The sequence below is a fragment of the Schistocerca americana genome, chromosome 4, assembly GCF_021461395.2.
Source record: "Schistocerca americana isolate TAMUIC-IGC-003095 chromosome 4, iqSchAmer2.1, whole genome shotgun sequence".
NCBI lineage: Eukaryota > Metazoa > Arthropoda > Insecta > Orthoptera > Acrididae > Schistocerca > Schistocerca americana.
In genome coordinates, this window is record NC_060122.1 from 756399187 (window position 1) to 756410170 (window position 10984).

General features: G+C 42.3%; 1 pseudogene; it reads left to right on the forward strand.

Annotated features, from left to right (window-relative positions):
- Positions 1-2593: 2593 nt before the first annotated feature.
- Positions 2594-2711, forward strand: LOC124614574 (annotated as a pseudogene).
- The last annotated feature ends 8273 nt before the right edge of the window (positions 2712-10984 follow it).

Below are 10984 nucleotides of genomic sequence, written 5' to 3' on the forward strand. Positions count from 1 at the left end.
GCAAAGACAGTTGCATTGGCGGTACAAGAAAGATCAGAAGAATGTGGACAGGCAAAAGTTAGTATAGATTCAGGCTCCTGTAAAAAGAACGATATGCCAAGCATACAACCACTACCACCGTCATACCTCAGCAAAACGTCTTGCTGAAAACCCAAGGAAATTCTGGTCTTACATAAAATCGGTAAGCGGGTCGAAGGCGTCCATCCAGTCACTCAATGATCAGTCTGGCCTGGTAACGGAAGACAGCAAAATGAAAGCTGAAATTTTAAATTTAGCATTTAAGAAATCTTTCACGTAGGATGTTCGTACAAACATACGGCCGTTTGAGTCTCGTATAGATTCCCGTATGGAGGACATAGTGATAGACACCCCTAGGATTGTGAAGCAGCTGAATGGAGTTGAAAATAAATAAATCGCCAGGTCCTGATGGGATTCCAATTCTGTTTTACAGAGGGTACTTACATAGCTTGCATTTATCGCGAATCTCTTGCCCAACGTAAAGTCCCGAGCGACTGGAGAAAAGCGCAGGTGACGGCTGTATATAAGAAGGGTAGAAGGACGGATCCTCAAAATTGCAGACCGATATCCTTAACATCGGTTCGTTGCAGGATTCTCGAACATACTCTCAGTTCGAATATAGTGAATTTCCTTGAGACAGAGAAGTTGCTGTCCATGCATCAGCACGGCCTTAGAAAGCATTGCTCCTGCGAAATGCAACTCGCCCTTTTTTTCACATGATATCTTCCAAACCATGGATGAAGGGTATCAGACGGATGTCATATTCCTTGACTTCCGGAAAGTGTTTGACTCGGTGCCCGATTGCAGACTCCTAACTAAGGTAAGAGCATATGGGATTGGTTCCCAAGTATGTGAGTGGCTCGAAGACTTCTTAAGTAATAGAACCCAGTACGTTGTCCTCGATATGAGTGTTCATCGGAGGTCAGGGTATCATCTGGAGTGCCCCAGGGAAGTGTGGAAGGTCCGCTGTTGTTTTCTATCTACATAAATGATCTTTTGGATAGGGTGGATAGCAATGTGCTGCTGTTTGCTGATGATGCTGTGGTGTACAGGAAGGTGTCGTCGTTAAGTTACTGTAGGAGGATACAAGACGACTTGGACAGGATTTGTGATTGGTGTAATGAATGGCAGCTAACTCTAAATATAGGTAAATGTAAATTAATACAGATGAATAGGAAAAAGAATCCCGTAATGTTTGAATGCTCCATTAGTAGTGTAGCGCTTGACACAGTCACGTAGATTAAATATTTGGGCGTAACATTGCAGGGCGATATGAAGTGGGACAAGCATGTAATGGCAGTTGTGGGGAAGGCAGATAGTCGTCTTCGGTTCATTGGTGGAATTTTGGGAAGATGTGGTTCATCTGTAAAGGAGACGGCTTATAAAACACAAATACGACCTATTCTTCAGTACTGCTCGAGCATTTGGGATCCCTATCAGGTCGGATTGACGGAGGACATAGAAGCAATTCAGAGGCGGGTGCTAGATCTGTTACTGGTAAGTATGATCATCACGCGAGTTTTACGGAAATGCTTCAGGAACTCGGGTGGGAGTCTCTAGAGGAAAGGAGGCGTTCTTTTCGTGAAATTTAGAGAACCAGCATTTGAGGCTGACTGCAGTACAATTTTACTGCCGCCAACTTATATTTCGCGGAAAGACCACAAAGATAAGATAAGAGATATTAGGACTCGTACAGAGGCATATAGGCATTCATTTTTCCCTCGGTCTGTTTGGGAGTGGAACAGGGAGAGAAGATGCTAGTTGTGGTACGAGGTGCTCTCCGATGCGCACCGTATGGTGGATTGCGGAGTATGTATGTAGATGTAATGTAGGTGTAGATGTAGACGTCAGGTTGAGAGGTGGCTAACCTGCACGGCTAGCTACATCTCACCCTTAAGTAAAATATACGACAGACAATCTGTAGCTGTTTCACATAAAACTGTAAGGTCAGATATTACAGTGATTTCAGAGGCAGTACAAATCATCCACGCTTGTCCTTTCCTTTTTTGGGATTTTTTCACTCGAGGTATAATAGAAAAACACTAGGCCGTTCAGGGCAGACGACAACGATGAAGTGAAGGGGTGAGTGACAGGCTGATGCAACGGTCGCTCCCTCGGAACATCTGCAGTGGTACGTTTTCGCAGCTGGGCGGTGAATGCACAGCAGAGAGAAAACGGCACGTCGGGATTTGTGCAAGTGGATGGCCTGCTGCCAGACACCTTGACTTCCAAACATGGAACAATGCGTTCAGAAGGGGCCAAAGTTGTAAAAATACGAACTCCCTAATGTTTCAACCATACCAGCTCGCACGCAACATAGACAGTCTGCAGGTGGACGAGGAAAAACACGCTGATGGCATAAGAGTGTTCGGAAAAACTTCTTTCTGGTGTACAGAAGTATAGGTTATGGTGGGAGATAATGTCTTAAAAAGCTGGCCAAAAAGCAGCGAAAGCTGTGCTGTTATAATGGTTTGAGTGACTCTCCCAGGCGATGCTAAAAGAACAGAACCGTTTTTCCCTTTAGTATTCCTATTGTGCGTCCTTTCCCCCCTTTTTAAACCAACCATCCTACTGTGCCAACAACCTTGCCGCAGTGCTAACACCGGTTCCCGTCCGATCACCGAAGTTAAGCGCTGTCGGGTTGGGATAGCACTTGGATGGGTGACCATCCGGTCTGCCGAGCGCCGTTGGCAAGCGGGGTGCTCTCAGTCCTTCTGAGGCAAACTGAGGAGCTACTTGATTGAGAAGTAGCGGCTCCGGTCTCTTAAACTAACATACGGCCGGGAGAGCGGTGTGCTGACCACATGCCTCCATATCCGCATCCAGTGATGCCTGTTGGCTGAGGATGACACGGTGGCCGGTCGGTACCGTTGGGTCGCACAAGGCCTCTTCCGACGGAGTTTAGTTTAGATTTATTCCTATTGTGTCGAAAACCCACGGGTGGGGAGGATACTCCTTGTCTTTGGTGGACGGGTTATGACATCTTTCTTATGTTCCACTTTTTGAGCAGAGAAACACGATAAAGGTGTGGACTGGAATATAGAGGCGATGGAGAGAGTAAGACTGAACTTCTAAACTTATACTGTTATACTATTGGCCAATGTAGGTGGCAAATCGGGAGATAGGGCAGAGTTTGAAATGGCGTGAAAAGGTGTGGACGGGTGGAATAGTGGACTCAGTCAGAGGACACAGATTAGAGGAAATTCGGTCACGGTACATGGAACAGAGATGCTTGCTAAAGCAGATGAAGAGTAAAACAGACTAACGTTCAGATCTTGGGCGCCGAGGTCAGCAAAGCACACACACATGATAGGCAATGACAGAGGGTCACCTCGAGTACTAAAGTTCGACAGCAGTTGTTGCAGCTCAAAGTAAGAATAAGCTGCGGCATCTGCAAGCCCTGGACACACAAGCGTAACGATTATTGCGTTCGGATAGAAGTCGTGGTCTCCAGAACAGTCATTCAACCCCAATTGTAACATTATCTTCATTCACTGTCAGTTCATCACTGGGCACTCACTGCTTACCTAACATACAACTTCACACATCTCTAAACATTTCATCACAGCATATACTACCTGAGATCCTTACTTGTTTCCGAACCTTGCCAATTCATGACGATGACTGTTCATGGGAACTACAATAAGCATGGAAGCTAAGGAAATGAATTAAAATTTGTGCCATGGCCACGACTTGAATCCAGGTCACTTTGCTTCCTAGGCAGATGTGCCAGCCATTACAACAGCATAGCAATATAGTTACCTAAGCTGCACTGACTAATGTAGTCCAACGCTCTGCCTAACACAAACATCAGTTCATGTTTTCAGCCTGTTTCCCCCTCGTTAAATAATCACTTGTTGCCAAAGCTCTCCAGTATTGGAATAGCACGCCAGCTTTTGACATTATGGGGAAATCCTGCTAGTACCTCACGCATAGGTGATCTATTGATCTGATATAATTAAATTTTCTTCAGACGGTTGAGTCTCAATTTTATCTACAGTAACGATGAAAGCTGACGTAAAGAATTAAAATTTGTGCCATGGCCGGGACTTCAACCTGGGTCTCCTTAGTTAGTAGGCAGAGCAATCTAGGTAACATATCTGCGTGGACTACCCTATTCCACTTCCCTCCCCCAAGGAAAATTTAATTAATGAGCTCTTGCACATTAATTGAGGTGAGATTATGTATAATATCTACTAATCCTTGTAAACTACAACGTTATTTACAGAATAACGACATCGTCATTGATTAATTTAATTCAATATCTGTTAAATCCCATGTCACAGTAAAGAGTTAGTGTAGATTTAAAGAGACCCCCACTGAGGATTCTTTGCTTAGAGCTCTTTACACCACATCGCTTCGTCGAAAATCCGTTCTGTAATTCATTGCCGCGCAGGATTAGCCAAGCGGTTTAAGGCGCCGCAGTCATGGACTGTGCGGCTGGTCCCGGCGGATGTTCGAGTCCTCCCTCTGGCATGGGTGTGTGTGTTTGTCCTTAGGATAATTTAGGTTAAGTAGTGTGTAAGCTTAAGGACTGATGACCTTTGCAGTTAAGTCCCATAAGATTTCACACACATTTGAACATTTTTTGACTGGTATTGGTGTTTTAAAATCTCACCTTCAGGTGTATCAAAATGCTGTATTTGATAGAATATAAAACGCGGAGGGGGCCACAGAGTGCAAGAGTTCCAGTCATTGCATATTGGCGAATCGTTTCCGTCAACATGAAGTGATTAGAACTGTTGCACTGACTGGCCCGACAGCATATTTTCTGTTACCAAATAGCATAACTTCATACACCTGAAGATGAGATTTTAAAATCCCGAAACATGTCGTGGTTTGAAGAAATAATTAATGCAATTGAATCTTCTTCTTTGGTGCGGCAGAATAAAAATGGGCCCCTCACACGTCCTGCATTTCCAGTTCAAATGGGAACAAGTACAGGGTATCTGTGGTAATATGAAGCAATGTGCCGAGTGCATGTAGTACCGCGCACTGATGGTCGTCACAACAGGTTGCTAAAAGCTTTAATTCTGCTACGTGTTTTCGTTTTATCGCCGTAGGTGGTGGTAAAGAAAATGTTGGTTCCACGCTGCAGGTCGACACGACGCGCGGAAGAGACGGCCCCGTCCTACCCGGCATTCCGCGGCCCCAGAGCTGCTTCTTATATTGCGGCCGTGGCTGGCGGCTGGCAGCAGTCCAGGGCGCTGTAGCCGGAGTTGCGGCTGTCGGTGTAGCGCGCGCGGCGCACATTTCACGCCCTGTCACACACAGCGCCTCTCGTGACAGGGGCAGCGCGGCAGCCCGCGGCGCACGCTCCGTCCGTCAGGCGCCGCTACTCGTCCCGCCTCGCAGCCCAGTACACACGCCCAGGCAACACACACAGTCCGTCTTTCTGGGAGTTCAGCTGCAAGTTGTCCAGAGATCTTATAAAACGCCCGATTCTTTAAAGAATCGAACTCCCACGTACAAAACAGCTTCAAGATCTGGTTACTTTACAAATGAGTCACTAACGGCCTGAACACATCATGACGTGTGTAAGACGTGTATATTTCTATTGTCTATTGTCAAACCACAGTTTATGAAAGATGTTTATATTTTATTAATAGGATTAAGTAGGAATAATTAATATTTGTCATGTTGGAAATAATTGTGGTAGCAGGGAACGTCTGCACCAAAGTATTGTTGGCAAGAGAGACCGCAAATTGATATAATTTTAAAAAGTGCGGCAGAGACCGTGTATGGATACATTTTAAGAAAAGAGCGGGAAAGACAGCGCATTGATACATTTTGTAATGGTAGCAGGGATTGTCTGCACCAGAAAGCATTGTTGGCAGGAGAGACTGCACTTTAGCGTTCGTAGGATGTCAGTAGTAAGCGAGATGTGAAGCGAGTTGGTAGCAGGTCTGAAGCGAGAGCCTGAGAGGAGTAGTGTGCCTGCCAGCCACCAGCTATGATTTACAAGAGATTATAAACGGATGTACAGAGACATCAACTAACTATTATCATAAGAGGAACTAATACTATTGAATTATTTTCTTTGCAAAATTCAAGACTACTGAAGGTATGTTTGCGCAATGCTAGTTGTAAGATTATTGTAAAAAGGAAGTATCATTTGAACGTTTGTAAAACCATGTCATTACCAATAGTAAATATCTTAAGCGTATTCAGAATATAATTAATTTTTGCCAGCAATGTTGCATTACTGATTATAATCCATCCCAAAAACCATCAACATAAAACTTTGCAAAAATTTTATTGTTGTCAAGAAAAAGTGTAACTATGAATAACGTAACTTCAGTCAAATTAATTAAAGAATAACGTCAGCTTTGCTAATAAAGAATAACGCAAGCTTTGGTAATAAATACAGCCACTTATTATGACAGCCCACCGGAAGTTAATAGAGGATAGTAAACCAGAGTAAGTATATTCATGTCGCAGTTCGATGTAACAGTCAGATGGCGATCCAGTAACAGTAAAAAAGGTAAGGAGTTTTGTGTTATTGGAGATAACGACTGAGGGCCACACGACGACGACACATTCTATGTTTCGTCGAAATAATCCGAAAATCACTTTTAAAAAGCAGCAATTGAATTTGTATGCGAAGATTGAGAGAGAGAATAAATTTCAAAGGGAAGATTTCATTTATTATTAAGCAAGAGATAGAAATCCTAAGGGAAGGTTACATAGGTTTTTGTAAAATGGAAGGTTATCATAAACAAAAGAGGTATAGAGGAGACGGGAAGGTTTCACGTGGAGCGGGTAGAAATCTAAATAATGTCACAACACGAGTCAACTTTATAGTGTCCTGAGTAGCAGTTCCTATTTCAGCGGTGAGTAACAGCTTTCTGCAGATAGAAGATAAGAAAACAATCGGACGCATTGCTACCCTGTTTGATACTAGAAGGAAATACAATGCCCAATGCAATTGGAGGATTACTTTTTCTAAACCTCGTAATTATTTTCCAATGCAACGTATGAGTTTGAAAGCTGGCTCAAAGGTGCCTACAGCCTTCCTCTGTAATGGTGCTAAAGCATAGCGCCCTCCGACGTCACCCTTAGCCTCGGAGATGCTTCAAACAGCAAGGTGTCGGCACATGCCAGAAAAGAAAGGGGCCACGTCTCAAATTTTCTTGCGAGATTCAGAGTTGGTTAATGATGTTACATAGGCACAGATCTCACCACAGTTCCCCCAAACGTCATCGTGAACGTGTCACATGAGCGGAATGTCGTCACATTCACTCTTATCCACACTTTTTCATTTTTTTAAATTCTTTTTTCTGACGCCTCCACGATGGACGATAGAGCCGTGACGCCCAGCGTTCAAATCACGCAGTTTTCTTATGTGTGGGCGATAATAACGTTTCAGATACACTGCCTGTTAGAATCGACACGAAAAGGCCTCTGAGAGGCACGGCCACAATGGCTTTTGGCAGAATTTTGGTCAAATCTGGTTCCAATGTGATATCATTGACGCACCAGACATCTCACAGGAATGATTGAACATTCACAGTTTGAGAAGACAAAAGGAGCGATCTGTTTCACCTGCTATAGACCTTAGGATGACAGAATAATCGGTCGCAGTCTGTTCTAACCGGCTGTTTATCTTGGCTTTAGAACGCTTTTACCTCACAGGAACTCCTCAGCTCTGCATTTTTTCCTCATTTATCGACATCTTGCTGTTTGAAACGATGCCGATTTTGTATCATTGCAGAGGAATTTTGTAGGCACCATTCAGCCAAATTTTAGACTTATACGTCGCAATGGGAAATAATTATACTGTTTCGGAAAAGTGATCCTTTAATTCGGTGTCGCAGCGTGTATTTCAGAACGTGTATTTATTCAGTTTACGGAAAGGTCTAACTATTCTACTGATACAGAGAAAAACTGATAGTTATCTCGAGGCCAGTAAAACTAAATTCGACTACTTTTTATTTTTTAATATTATGGTTGTGTAACGATGAGTAAGCTTAGTGGTTGGGAAATTTTACGTCTAGTTCCCATTTCACATTAGCTTCAGGAAACCTGTGACTCCGCAAGGAAGTCGATGGTGTACTGAGTACTTCCCATTTAACAACCTTTCTGATAGGATATCTTGAATAATGTAGTAAATAGTCTACATTTTAGCAACAATGCGTGCCACAATGCGTCCCTAAAAAAGTAGCCAGCGCATCTTTCTGGGCTGACACACTATCTTGAAGAACATGACACTGAAAGGAATAGGAAATTTCTACCAACAATTACATTAGTCGAATGTGCCTCTTATGTTGCATTAGATATAATTCTTATCGTTCGTAAATTTCGTTTGATAAACTGGAGAGTTTTTGACTATGAAGCAGTCTGTCAGACATCGACGAGATTCTCTGAACATAGAAAACAATGGATTAATGAGAATTCTAACATAGTTAATGTAATAAACCAGTGTTTAAAATCATTTGTGGTCCTTTTAAAACAGTCCTAATATTACTGAAAATGTATCATTTTCGCGCATACATTTGGCAGCAGTCAGAGTATTTGGCACCCGTCTTTCACCACTCTTCCGCACTGGTATTTATCCATACAAAAATTACCATATTCGTATTGTGATTTGGCACTATATCGTTCTTTCGTAACAAGTGATACTCAATATAATATCACTAACCCTCATTAATGTCGTGTGTTTCTGTAGTGTTGCGACTTCCTTACGTGGGCCATCCTCAAGGGGATTGCGACACATTTGAATTCAGTTACTCGTCATTTAAATTCAATAAAATATCGCAGTTGTCAATAAACGATACTAGACGAAAAATAAAAGATTACATAGTATTTAGATTTGCACATTTGAATGAAATATGCGAAACAATTGCTTACTTAAAAAAATATAGAATCCAAATTGTTCGCCTGTTGAAAAAGACTTTCTTTACTGTGCAACACATGTTAGCGAAATGGAGGTACTACATAATTTTCATTTAAGTCAATGCCATGTCTCTTACCGGAGGGTTTTCTTATTGTCCTCTTCATGTGAATTGATTTCCAGAAGTACTCTCCTTACTATACAATTTTGACTTGCTATCAGAAACCCTTACATCATTCCTTCCCATCAACTTTATCCTACTCCTCCTTGTCAGTCCAATCACTCCTACATGACAGGCTCTTTTTCCATTTGGGAATAGCTGCCATCCGCCCTTAGCTGAATACTTTCGTATTTACGTGTCAGTAGTATAATTCATTTTTCATTCTATCGTGGTGATTTGTAATGCCGCACTATTACCGTGATTAGGCCTGTCAGTAGTCATTAAGTCTCTTTAATTACCTGTCTGCTTTATTCCTACATTGAGTTACAATGCCAGTTTATGGGTATCGGGATGTGAGGCAGTTGGTATATTTACTATTCTTCCCAACATGGCATCAGGGCTGAGTGCAACAGTTAGAAGGTAAATAAAAGCAATTGCCACTGCTTGACGTTTGTTTGGTCTACGTACTGTCTAGCAGTGATCAACATCTCTGTACTCCTGTCAACATCTCTTTGTTATCTTCATTTTACTCTTTGACAGACCAATTAACTTCCAATCTGGAGTTTTTTTTCCCTTTCCATACCGTTGTCATGTCTTCTGTTGGTAAAACATTATTCACAGTTCAGGGAGCTGTTGTACTGTGAGAACGCACTGAACACCTCATGGAGAGCTACAAGATAGAAAAAATAACAGCAGTAAAATGGCGCGTGTTGCCACAAGAAAGACGTTCATCTTAACTTCAAATCACTACGACTAAGGGGTTTCATTAGTTCTTCCATTCATTCGACGCCGTCTCCCACTTCATCCTATAAGAGGCTGTTATATCATTGTTTTAAGTCGCGATTTCTTAGTGATCTAACATATTCCAGTTTCTATTTTTCTCCTTGTACTTTTCTCACATCATGTTAAGGAAACTTGTATAGAACCAGTTTTCAATGTCAATCGCTTCTTTTCCCTATATATTATCAGTGCACGTACAATATGACGCGCCTAGTACTCTGGTTTCTGAGGGTGATGATTGCACATCATACTCCATCATGCTCCTTCATTCTCAAAGGGTGGAAATCTGATGTGATCCAAGTTACTTAAATGTGTACCGGTAAAAAGTTACATTTAATTCTGCATATGCATCGACATACATACGCCGCAACACACCATATGGTGTTTGGTGGAGGATATCTTGTGCTACTAGACATTTCCTTTCCTATTCCACTTGCAAATGGGGCAAGGTAAAAGTGACCGTGTTATGCCTGCGTGCGAGTCCTAATTTTCCTTGTCTGCATGTTCCATACGAGAAATGTACGTTGGCGGCAGTAGTAACGTTCAGCCATCAACTTTACATACCTGTCCTCTAAATTTCATAAATAGTTTTCCCCGAAAAGAAAGTCTTCTTTCCTCCAGGGATTTACATTTAAGTTCACGAAGCATCTCCATTATACTCGCGCCTGATACTGACCAAATCTACCGGTAACAAATCCAACAGTGCACTTCCAAGTTGCTGCAATGTCGTCCTTTAATCAGCCCTTGTGGGGATCCCAAATACTCGAGCAGTACTCAGGAATGTTGTACCAGTATCCTGTATGTTATCTGCTTTATAGACGACCAAATAATTTTCTTACAATTCTACTAATGTACAGAAGTCCTGATGTCCACCATTCGCCTTCCTTACTTTCGTCCTTGCACGCTCGTTCCACTTCATATCGCTTTGCAACTTTATGCCTATATATTTAACCACAGTGAATGTTTCAAGCAGCATGCTTCTAATACTCTATTAGAACATTGCAGGATTTTTTTCTACCCATCACCATTAACTTACATTCTTCTACAACTCGAGCAAGCTGCCTATCATCACAACAGATAGAGATTCCAAGTCATCCAGTATTCTTCCACAGTTAATCAATACCGATACTTTCCGTATACACAACTTCATCTGCAAACAGTCACAGATTGCCTCTCACCTTGTCCATCAGATC